Below are 10,311 nucleotides of genomic sequence, written 5' to 3'. Positions count from 1 at the left end.
GAAGCTTCCTTTGAAGCTTCCTTTGAAATCAGCATCCCTTGCCCAGCAGCACAGCTTAAACCCCGCTCTAGGAGGAGATGTAAAGAAGGATGGACATTGTCCCATATAAAGTGGGTGCAGGAAGGTTGCTTCCCATGTGCAGTACCTGACCACAGGTAGCATTTATTATTTAATATATCATATTGTGTAATATAGCTTTTGAAGGTATTTCAGTTATTTCTGCCATGCTTTGGCAGAACAACATATCTCAGGCTGGACTTTATGGTGGCTGGGATACACAAGACCAGTAGCTTGGAGCAAGGCCATAAGAAACATCAAGTCAAAAACCTACCCTATTGCCCCCAGACAGCTGAGGAGCACGTATGCAATGGGGGGCACAGCCTACAGCTCCCACGAGCTGTAGTGTTTGTGCCCTGTCTCCTAAGGGAAACAAGGACCATTATTTTCTTCGAAAGTGCATTTACAGGCAGCACTTGTTCAGTAGGTAGCTTGTCCATATATGATAATCCAGAGATAAAGAATTGAAGGAGCAAAGACCAAGATGAGTGATACACATGTTCCGAAATCAATCCCATACTGGCTATTCCCTCTTCCTGACCAAGAGCTCAAAACATCAAACAGTTGTAGAGCAGGAGGATGTACAGGCATCTGGGGACGGGAGCATCCATGCTTTGCAAAGTGCTTTTGTTTCAAAATGTGTTTTGAGACCATTGTCTCAGGCCCTACATCAAGTGGGATAGGTCGGGATTACCTCACTGTCAAGACTCACTGTTGGCTTCAAGCCACCGTGGTGCTGGGAATGGGATGATTGTGTCTGGACAGGTCTGTATCTGGACCTACCCAGATTCAGAAACCAAACACCAGGAGAATGGTCTTAGAGGGATTTTGAGTGCCTCAAGGGCTAGACGAAGAGAGACTGTTGGCTGCTGCTTTTGTCTGACACATCCAGGGCAGGCAATGGAATTATCCTGCACTGAAAAACTACTGGAGTATCTTTCCTCCTGGAGCATAATTCTTCCTAGCTACAAATCTCCCAGGTTATACTTCTCCCATTCTTAAATATCTGACTGCTAGCTTGGTTCTCACACAATGGGCAGGTACCAGTTTTCCCTTAGGGCACACATGGCCCTAACTCCTGTTCACACCATCCCATCCAGAAAACAAGCATAAGTAGTGGTCAAACACAGGTGCAGGATAACATCTGATGACTCCTGCACCATCCTGCATCATCACTGGTGTTCCTGGGCAACCAGTTCCGAGCTGGAGAAAAACTTAGAGGCCTATAATACGGATGTCCTTTTTGGCAGTGTTGTGTGACAAGGAGACAACACAATTAAGGAGTCAGCCAGGAAGGACTCCCAACCCCTTGTGCTGCAAGAAGTGGGATTCATCAGGTACCCAAGTCCAGGCTCCCCACATTAAACTTCATATTACTTTGTAAAAGAGTGTCACTGACTTACAGTAGGAGTAATACACCTTGTCAATATAGAAAATGAGCTGTATATTCAACCGTGTTCAGTATCTGTACTGTAAAGTTTTGTGTGACAACTGGAACTGTTATTGCCATTAAATAAGATTGAGCAAGAACACTTAAAATAACATCCTTAAAGTCAAGGAGAGAAAAAGAGAAAAATCAGTCCCATCTGGGCAGAGAAGCTCCTGTTATGCCAACATCCTGTAGCAAGAACTTTCAGGGCTTTGTTGCATCTTCCAACCAGCTGAGACTCCTGTATGTGAGGGCAGACATACCTCATCTCAGAGTGACATGGAGTCTGACATCACTTACAAATTACAAGGACTAACAAACAGCTTGACTCTGGGGTAAAACCTTAAAACACTCTCAGCTAACACCTTGCAAAGGAAGAAATGTGTACTGTGTGCAGCTCAGGGGCCCCCAGCATAAGAAGGACATGGAGCTGTTGGAATGAGTCCAGAGGAGGCCACAAAGATGCTCCAAGGGCTGGACCACCTCTCCCTGCCTTCAGACAAGGGTGTCTCACAAGGTCCTCAGCTGATTGCTGGCCCATGGTAATACCTGACCCATTCTTGGGGTCAGTGTGGTTGGCCTGGGCCAAAACCATGTCAAGAAATGCTCAAACAATTTAGCAGTGTGGATGAAGGAATTCCTGTCTGGGATAATTTACAGATGCAGCCTTCGAGTCCTTGGTGACCTCGTCTGGTTATGGTCTCTGATTTATGCCACTGTTAATTGCTGTAATTTACTATTTCCGCTGCAGTAGCAACAAGGAGCCTCAGGCTGAAGAAGAAATAGTTGTGCTGGCTACTGCTCAAAAGCAGAGCAGGACATCTCCTCTCTTAAAAAGGCCTCTCAATCAAAATATAACCTGTGAGAAGGAGACCGAGCACCCAGAGGGGCAGGAGAAGGTGGCAGCAATGAAAAGCCATGCTCAGGTCTGTGACCTCCTCATGGTGTGGTGGCAGTGGGATGGACAACAGCATTTAAAACCAAGAAGGAGACTTTTAAGGACAGATCAGAAGGAGGATAAGAAAAGGCTTTGTGTGCATGCACAGAAAGGTCCTTGCGCTCACTGGTTACAGTATATTTGCTACACAGAGGGCCCAGTACCTCCTCTTAGACACCCACACTGGTGCAGAAGAGTGCAAAACCTTCCCTGGCTACTCATGGATTGGGTCATATCGTTGCATGCATGTATTTTGTACAGGTGCAAATTACCTACTAAAGCAAACATATTGGTTCATAAGTGGCTCATGTTACACTTGGGTTCTTTGCAAGCCCTTTAGCTTTTATGTACTTTATACTTGGAAGATGTTAAGCTGAGCAGCTGTGTTTGATAAGCAAACTCCTCAGTGCCTCCTACGTACCTCATCGTGGGCTCAAATGGTTTCAGGATCAAACCCAAAAGTTGGTCTTTATGTGGTCTTCAGCAGCCAAAGGGGTTTTTCTCTCTCCTTGTGCTGCACAGCTACAGCACATTAAAAACGGGAAAACTACCATTGCCTTCTGCATGCACCAGAGTAGTTAATGCATCATAAATAGGGGGCCTTCTAACACTTTGTTGGTTTAGGAGGAATTGCATTAATACTTTCCATTTGTTCTCCTTAGCTCAGCTCCATCAAGAGCCTCACTCACCTCTTTTGCTCCTTGTTCCTTGAGAGGCACTTTTTGTTAACACAGAGCAGGCAGGATTTGCCCTTGTGCCCCGTCCAAGAAAAAGAGAGAAAAATAACCCCAAACAATTGCAAAGCTTTCATTTCAGAAATTAATTCATAAGGGAATAGGGTTAAAAATAAAGTTCTTTGGCCAGTGCCTTTATAATCTCCAGCCATATTCTCTGGAATATAATTCATAAGCACAATATGTTTTTTGTTGTGAATGAGTGTGAAGTACCAGAAAAGGAAAGAGGAAACCCCTAATGTAGTCCTGAATAGACCTGTGAAAAAGGATAATAAAACTTGTCCTGGATTTCCTTTAGCAGCAGGTGCTTCCTTTGGAGTTTCTATTCATTCAGACTTTGGACAGACACAGCCTGCCAAATTTTTGTTTTGTTTTGTTTTGTTTTGTAAACCCAGAGTTCAGTTGATCTGAGTGAAGGTGAACTTGTCTCCTTGACCACTGTCAAGATCATGGTCCCGCAAGATCTACAGCAAAGCTTCTCCAAGCTTTTGTGGTGGATACCCTTCTAGATCTGATAGTTCGTTAAGTTTCCTCAAGCATCCAAGGCTTGAAGGCTCTACATTTTCCTTTTAATAGGCCACCCATCCTTTCCTGTAAGATACTGCTGAGACACCCACTCTCGTTCATCCACAAATTTCTAGCAAGACACTAGCTGTGACTGGGGGAATATAACTGCTCAGTTTCACAAGGCAGGACTCGTTCCTCTGGAAAGAGCAGACAATATTAAGCACTGGTTGATGTTTGGAAAACTATCAGACAGAGGATTAAATTGTTACATGTCCCTTATGATATGCAAAGGCCACTGTCTAGAGGATCACAGAGACCCTTCAGCTCTGAACATCTCTCCAGATGACACTAGGAGAAACCAACTTTTCCTTGTCAAACACAACCTGCCTTCCCTCCCTAGCCCTTTACACATCCAAAGACAGCACTGCCAAATCTTCACCAATCCTCCCCATCCCTACATCTTATTCCAGAACACAGATGCAACACGTTATATTTCCTCCAGTCAACCATCAGTAGTTCCCAGCTCCTACTCTGGCTCCTGTAACCCCTCCTTATTCCATCCTTGGCCATGCATGACAAGCATGGCCATCTCACATCCTTTTTGCTCAGACCACCTCAGCCTTTCTTAGAAGACCTCTCTGTCATCCACCGCTTCAAGTTCAAATTTATCATCCCTGCCTTCAGAGCCCTGCACGACACTGCCCCTTTCCTGCTCATTCTTCCTTCTTCCTTCCTTACATACAAGTGGTAAATGCCCTCTCTGAGCATAGAGCTGCTGACAGCATCTTTAAAGAGGAGACAAGCCTAGGAAACAACCACCAGCCTCTGCAGGCCTCTCATGTACAATTTGGATAGTGGCATTGGCTTGAGTAAAAGCTAAGCAAAAAATATGTTTATTTGTCCCATTGTTCACAGGAATTATTAAACACACAGCATGGAACGAAGTGAATCCCTGGGCAAATGCAGTCACTGACAGGTGTTCAATGCCATTGTTACCAGTGCTGGTATAAATCTGAGCCAGATTTGGAGTGTTAAATATAGGCAATTGGATGAGCTGTTAATGTTTGCTTCAGTAGGACTGAGTTGAAGCAGGCAGTAAGAATGTCTGTCAGGACAAAGCAACTACAGAAAAAAATAGGTATTTGTTACAGCTACCTAATAAAGAGCAGTTTAGGTGGTTTTTGCAGTCTTCCTTCTGCCCGTTAAGATGCATAGGAAGATATGTAATATATCTGGTACCTTACTCATGTATGTGTCAACTGTTTCAGTAATTTCATGGCAGGTGCATGCAGATTTGAAGCTCCTTGGAGCAGAATGCCTTTCTGCTACCTGTATAAATAGTCCCTGAAATGACAGTCTTGATAGGGATGACCGGTAGAAGTAATAGTACAGAGCAAGGTTCATCATGGAAAGCATTCCTGGAATCAACCCCTGCTCAGCCCTAAGCAAGACTTGTGGTGCAGATCCTAAATGAGTTTGTAGATATCTTTCCTCCCAGAGATATTGTGTCATGGGTCAATCCAGCCTCATCACCACAGCACAACACTCACCTCCCCAGATCACACACCTCCCTCCAAACATCCTTTTCCATCTCTGTACCAGCTGCTATCCCCAGAGCAGGACCCCAAATCTACCTACCACCCTCCCCTGTGTCTCCTGTGATCCCATGACTGCCCCAATGGTGCCAGTCTCTGATCATGGCTACTCTGAGCCTCAGCAACGCCACACATTGGCCACACCATGAGAATACTCCACATGCAGATTTTACCACTGCAAGGGTCAGCATTAGAGGTAGTACAGCCCTCTTTGAACAGCAGAAAAGCCATCCTACAGCTGCGCTTGAGCACTTTGTGCAGCACAGTTGGTGACAGGTGATGTGGGACAACCCGTTCCTGCTAGACCCACAAAACCAGCAGTCTTCACTTAACATGGTGAAAAGGCCCATGGAAATAAAAAAAAGGCTTCTTAGGTCATTTAATCTATTCCCAGGATTCAGAAAAGGTTAGTTTCCTACAGCCCAACCTCGCTACAGATATTATTCACATGATGATATTTCAATCACTTCCTCTGGGAGACTCTTTCCAACAACGCAGATTTCTTGGCTGTAGAAGAATTCCCAGGGACTGAGCTGAAGTTTTCCTTCACCCTAGCAATGTATCCCTCAAACAGCTTCAAACTGGGAAGTTTTCTCCCTTCTCATTGCCCTGTTGAGTGGACACATCATTCCCTGAGGGCAGATGCTGAACTTATCAAAATCTGGGCTTCAAATCTTAAAGAATCAGGCCTACAGCAGTCCTATTACAGTTCCAAGAAGCCCACTGGAGAAAAACTGTAGTATGTTTTGTCCTTTTCATCATTTCCCAGCTAAGGGAATATATGTTTTGGTACCCATATAGCTAGAGTGAGACCAGGAAAATCACAGTAACAAGCACTAGGATTATCCCATTGCCTGTCTTTTCCATATATGCAACCCAGATGCTCTGTTAAATCTGTACAGGAAGACTCTCGCTAATCAAACAGTCTTATGCTCTTTGTTAGGATGAAACATGTTGAACTTCAAGAAAGTAGTGCTCTCTGAAACTTAAATAGGCTGCTGTGTAGCATGAACTCCGAAATGATCCATGCTAGATTTCCCCTTTTTCCTTTCCTGCCCAAGAGCTACACAGATCTCACAAAAGTCTCAGACCTCTCCCTTTTGCTCTGTTCAGGGACATCACCAGGAATTTCAACAAATCATCAGTCTCCTGGCTCCTACCAGACAGGTCTTCCCCATTTCATCAGAACAGAAATGAACATGGGAACTGCGCCTGGAAAGAGTAAAGCTGCTGCAGGCTGCTTGGTGACCTAGGTTGGATGTGTTTCTGGAGGAAACCTGTCGACTGGAGAAGACTGCAATGCACCTGACAATGTTTTAGCAGATGAAATGATCAATTTTTATAGTGTGTGTGTGAAAGAGGGAGCAAGAGCAGCATTTTCCATGCCTAAAACATGCCTTAAATATGTTATACAGGTGATAACTGAAACAGAAGAGTTCAGTGTCATTGGCTGTGTTTTCTTGCAGTACCCCATGGTTTGGCCTGCAGTTTTCCTCCCTCTCGCAGCTCAGTCTCTCACAGTTAGCATTTTGGAGGATTCTCTCTCCCAGGAAATACAAGAAGAGAAACTGCTTCTCCCAGCAAGAAACAGTGGAAGGGATCCAGTGGAAAACCAAAAAGTAAAAACACAGGCAGGTTCATGTTGTGAATACTGAATTGCAAAAAACAGGCTTCATATTAGAATTATTTCTTGTTACCCATCACATGAGTATCTCTGAAAATAGCCTTCCTCCCCTGAGAAAGAACAACTCATTCCTTTTTGTTATTTTTATTATTACAGATCTCAAGACATCATTGTGAAAGCACTGTGGTGTTAGATAAATTGTAAAAGATGAGCTGTTTTCCACGGTACTAAGTGATGTGAAAATATCATGAGACAACTGATGTTGCAAATTTACAATTTAAGTAAAATAAGTAGATGAATGCTAAGAAAAAAACCAACTAGGAAACTGAGGCACAGGGAGTGAAGGTGGATTGCCCAGTGTTATTTCAGTGCTTTTGAGCAGGAAATTGAGGTGCTCCTGAGGATTTGGGCTGTTGGAGGTGACATAGAGAAAGTTTATGGTGGATTGAACATAGGAAAAGCTGTGCCAGCTTTCCCAATGCTTAAATACAGCAGTGCATCCATGTTGCTGAGAAACAGAGAGCAAAACTGCATGTGTAAGGAGAGTTATTGCTAACTTCTCTCTGTCTTGATCAAAGCATGAAATGCAGCCTCCTACATACCATGTGCATGCTGCAATCTCCCTTCCTGCATCCCAGCATCACCTGCAGACCCTGGAGCCATTGCAGAGCATTGGAGGGAATTCCAAGGGTAAGGGAAGCTTCTGGTAAACAACTGTGATGGAAGTATCCCCACATTTGGGGCAGAATCCCATAGGTAGGACCCATAACTGTCATCCCAGCATGTGTAGGTAGCAGGGGAGACAAGCAGGATGGACATGCCAGGTGGGGATACATTCCCAGGTGTGGGGGTCATTGTCTTATCATCCACTTAATGATCTGTAGGAATTATTTTAAGCAAGGTATGAGGAGAAGAAGGTCTCAGAGCTACCCAAGCCTGCCTTCGGGCATCAATCCACCCTGAAATGACCTTAACCTGGAGAAAGCGTCTAAGTCGTCTGCTATCAGAGGGCTCAGACCCACCAAAAGGGTCCTTTCTCTACATGTCCCATCCTGCACCATGCTACAACCCTATCAGCCACAACACAAAGCCATCCAACTCAATATCCAGACTTCAGGAATGAACATGCAGCAACATCCCTAGAAACACCCTATAACCCAGCCAACCCTATCCTGGGCTGCATAAAAAGCGTGGCCAGCATGTTGAACAAGGCGACTCTTACCTTCTACTCCATTCTCATGACACCCTACCCAAACTCCAGTTCTTGGGGCCCCCAATATAAGAAGGACATAGACCTATTGGAATGAGTCCAGAAGAGGCCATGAATATGTTCTGAGGGCTGGAGCACTTCTCCTGTGGAGGTAGGCTGAGAGAGCTGGGGTTGTTCATCCTGGAAAAAGAAGGCTCCAGGAAGATCTTAGAGCAGTTTCCAGTGCCTAAAGGGGCTGACAAGAAATCTGGAGAGGGGCTTTTTACAAGGGCAATAAGGGTCAGAATGACAGAACAAGGGGGAATGGCTTTAAATGAAAGAGGGGATATTTAGATTAGATATAAGAAAGAAATTCTTTATATTGAGGGTGTTTAAACACTGGCACAGGTTGCCCAGAGAGGTGGTAGATACCTCATCCCTGGAAACATTCAAGGCCAGGTTGGATGGGGCTCTGAGCAACCTGGTCTAGTGGAAGTTGTCCCTGCCAATGGCAGGGGGGCTGGAACTAGATGAGCTTTAAGGTCCCTTCCAACCCAAACCATTCTGTGGTTCTATGAGCCTTCATCACCTCCCGTCATGCAGGTAGAGGCTCATTTACCCCCTGCAAATCCCATCCTGGGCTTGATCCTACTACATGACTCCTTCCTAAATCTGTAGCCTCCCCATTGTGCATGTACACACACACACAGATAGCAACAAAGCCTGTGAAAAAAGGAAGCTAACCCCAAGCTTTTGGGATCTGCTCCCCACGGGCTGGGGAGCGGGATGTGGATCCCTTTATTGTTGGGTCAGGTTTGTTTTGTTTTATTTTCCTCTTTTCTCTCTCTCTCTGGATCAGGAGCCTGTGATGAGGCAGTGCTGCTGCCGGCATGAGAAAGTGGGGCTGTCCGTGCAGATGTTGCCCGGGGAAGCTGAGTTCCCACACCAAGTAGGAAGCGGGGCCTCACGAAGCCGGGATGGGGACTGCGGAAGTGGCAGCAGGGCTGGACGCCCGTGGCCACTGATCCGGGGATGATGGGAGAGGAGAAGCGAAGCGGGGGGGAACCAGCACACGGGGGGACATCTATTCTTAGAGAAAAAGGGGGGCCCTGATGCGGGGATTTTATTGTAAGACTTTGTTTACACCCCAAGCTGAATGAATCAAATGACCTTGTTTATTGTCGGTCTCCTGAATGGACGGCAGAAAGAGAGGGAGGAGGGATGGGGGGTTATATTATTGTTAATTCTGCCATTTACAACTTCTTCTTTTTTCTTTTTTTTTTTTTTCCCCCACCACACATTGTTGCCAAGATAAAAGAATAAAAGGTGAAACTCTATTCCTTCCTTTCTCCATCTCCGCAGTATTCTCCAAATCCCCAGACAAGCGGCTGCTGGGATGAAAGTGCCAAACCAGAGAGCTGTGTACAAGATGTGCAGGGCCTGATCCTGCTGCTGCTGATCCCACTCCTCACCAAACTCATTTTCCATGGCAGGGCAAAGGAGCTGAGACCCACCCCTAGGGTCAGGTGGTCTCTCCTCAGTGAGACCAGAAGCACACAAACCAGCCTTTTACCACCACCATTGGATGGACCCCTCTTTGCCCCCAGATCAAGGCAGCAGCACGGCCACAGATCTCACACACAGAGCCATTATTCTCAGAAAATAACAACATTCAGGCAGAGATGGCTTACTTGTGTGAAGTTCTGGGGAGTCAAAATTAAGCCACCTTTGAAGAGCCTGCTTTCTCAGCTATGTGTCTGCTCTTGATGCCAGCTGCACAGAGGTATCGTGGTGCAAATCGAATTATGATTTGTTTAGCCTTTTAATTAGCTCCTGGTGATCCCCATTGCTGCTTGATAACTTTCCATCCAACAGTCACGTAGTTTTCACAGTATTTTACCTTACAGAGACGTAAAGGTCACTGCCTGAGGTATCATGGGGTTGCTGAGAGCATCAAATGGTCCTTTTGGTTTGAGCATCAGCAAGTTGCAACAGTTCAGACAGAATTACAGAGGGTTTTACTAGGTTTGAAATTACAGTTTTCCCACTTTGTCACTTTTTATGAAGCCCTTTACATGCTCTAGGATGGAGGAAAAGGATGCAGTGCTCTGTGACACTCCCCTCCCCTTCACCAGGGGCACCCCTCTCCATCCCTCAGGGCACACTTGGTTCCTTGTGGAAGCCAGCTCTTGCACTGGGACTGTCTGGATTCATGGGTGATGCCCTCTACCCCTTTGCT

The sequence above is a fragment of the Nestor notabilis genome, unplaced genomic scaffold, assembly GCF_000696875.1.
Source record: "Nestor notabilis isolate BGI_N333 unplaced genomic scaffold, ASM69687v1 scaffold2746, whole genome shotgun sequence".
Taxonomy (NCBI): Eukaryota; Metazoa; Chordata; class Aves; order Psittaciformes; family Psittacidae; genus Nestor; species Nestor notabilis.
This window is presented reverse-complemented; position numbering follows the sequence as displayed.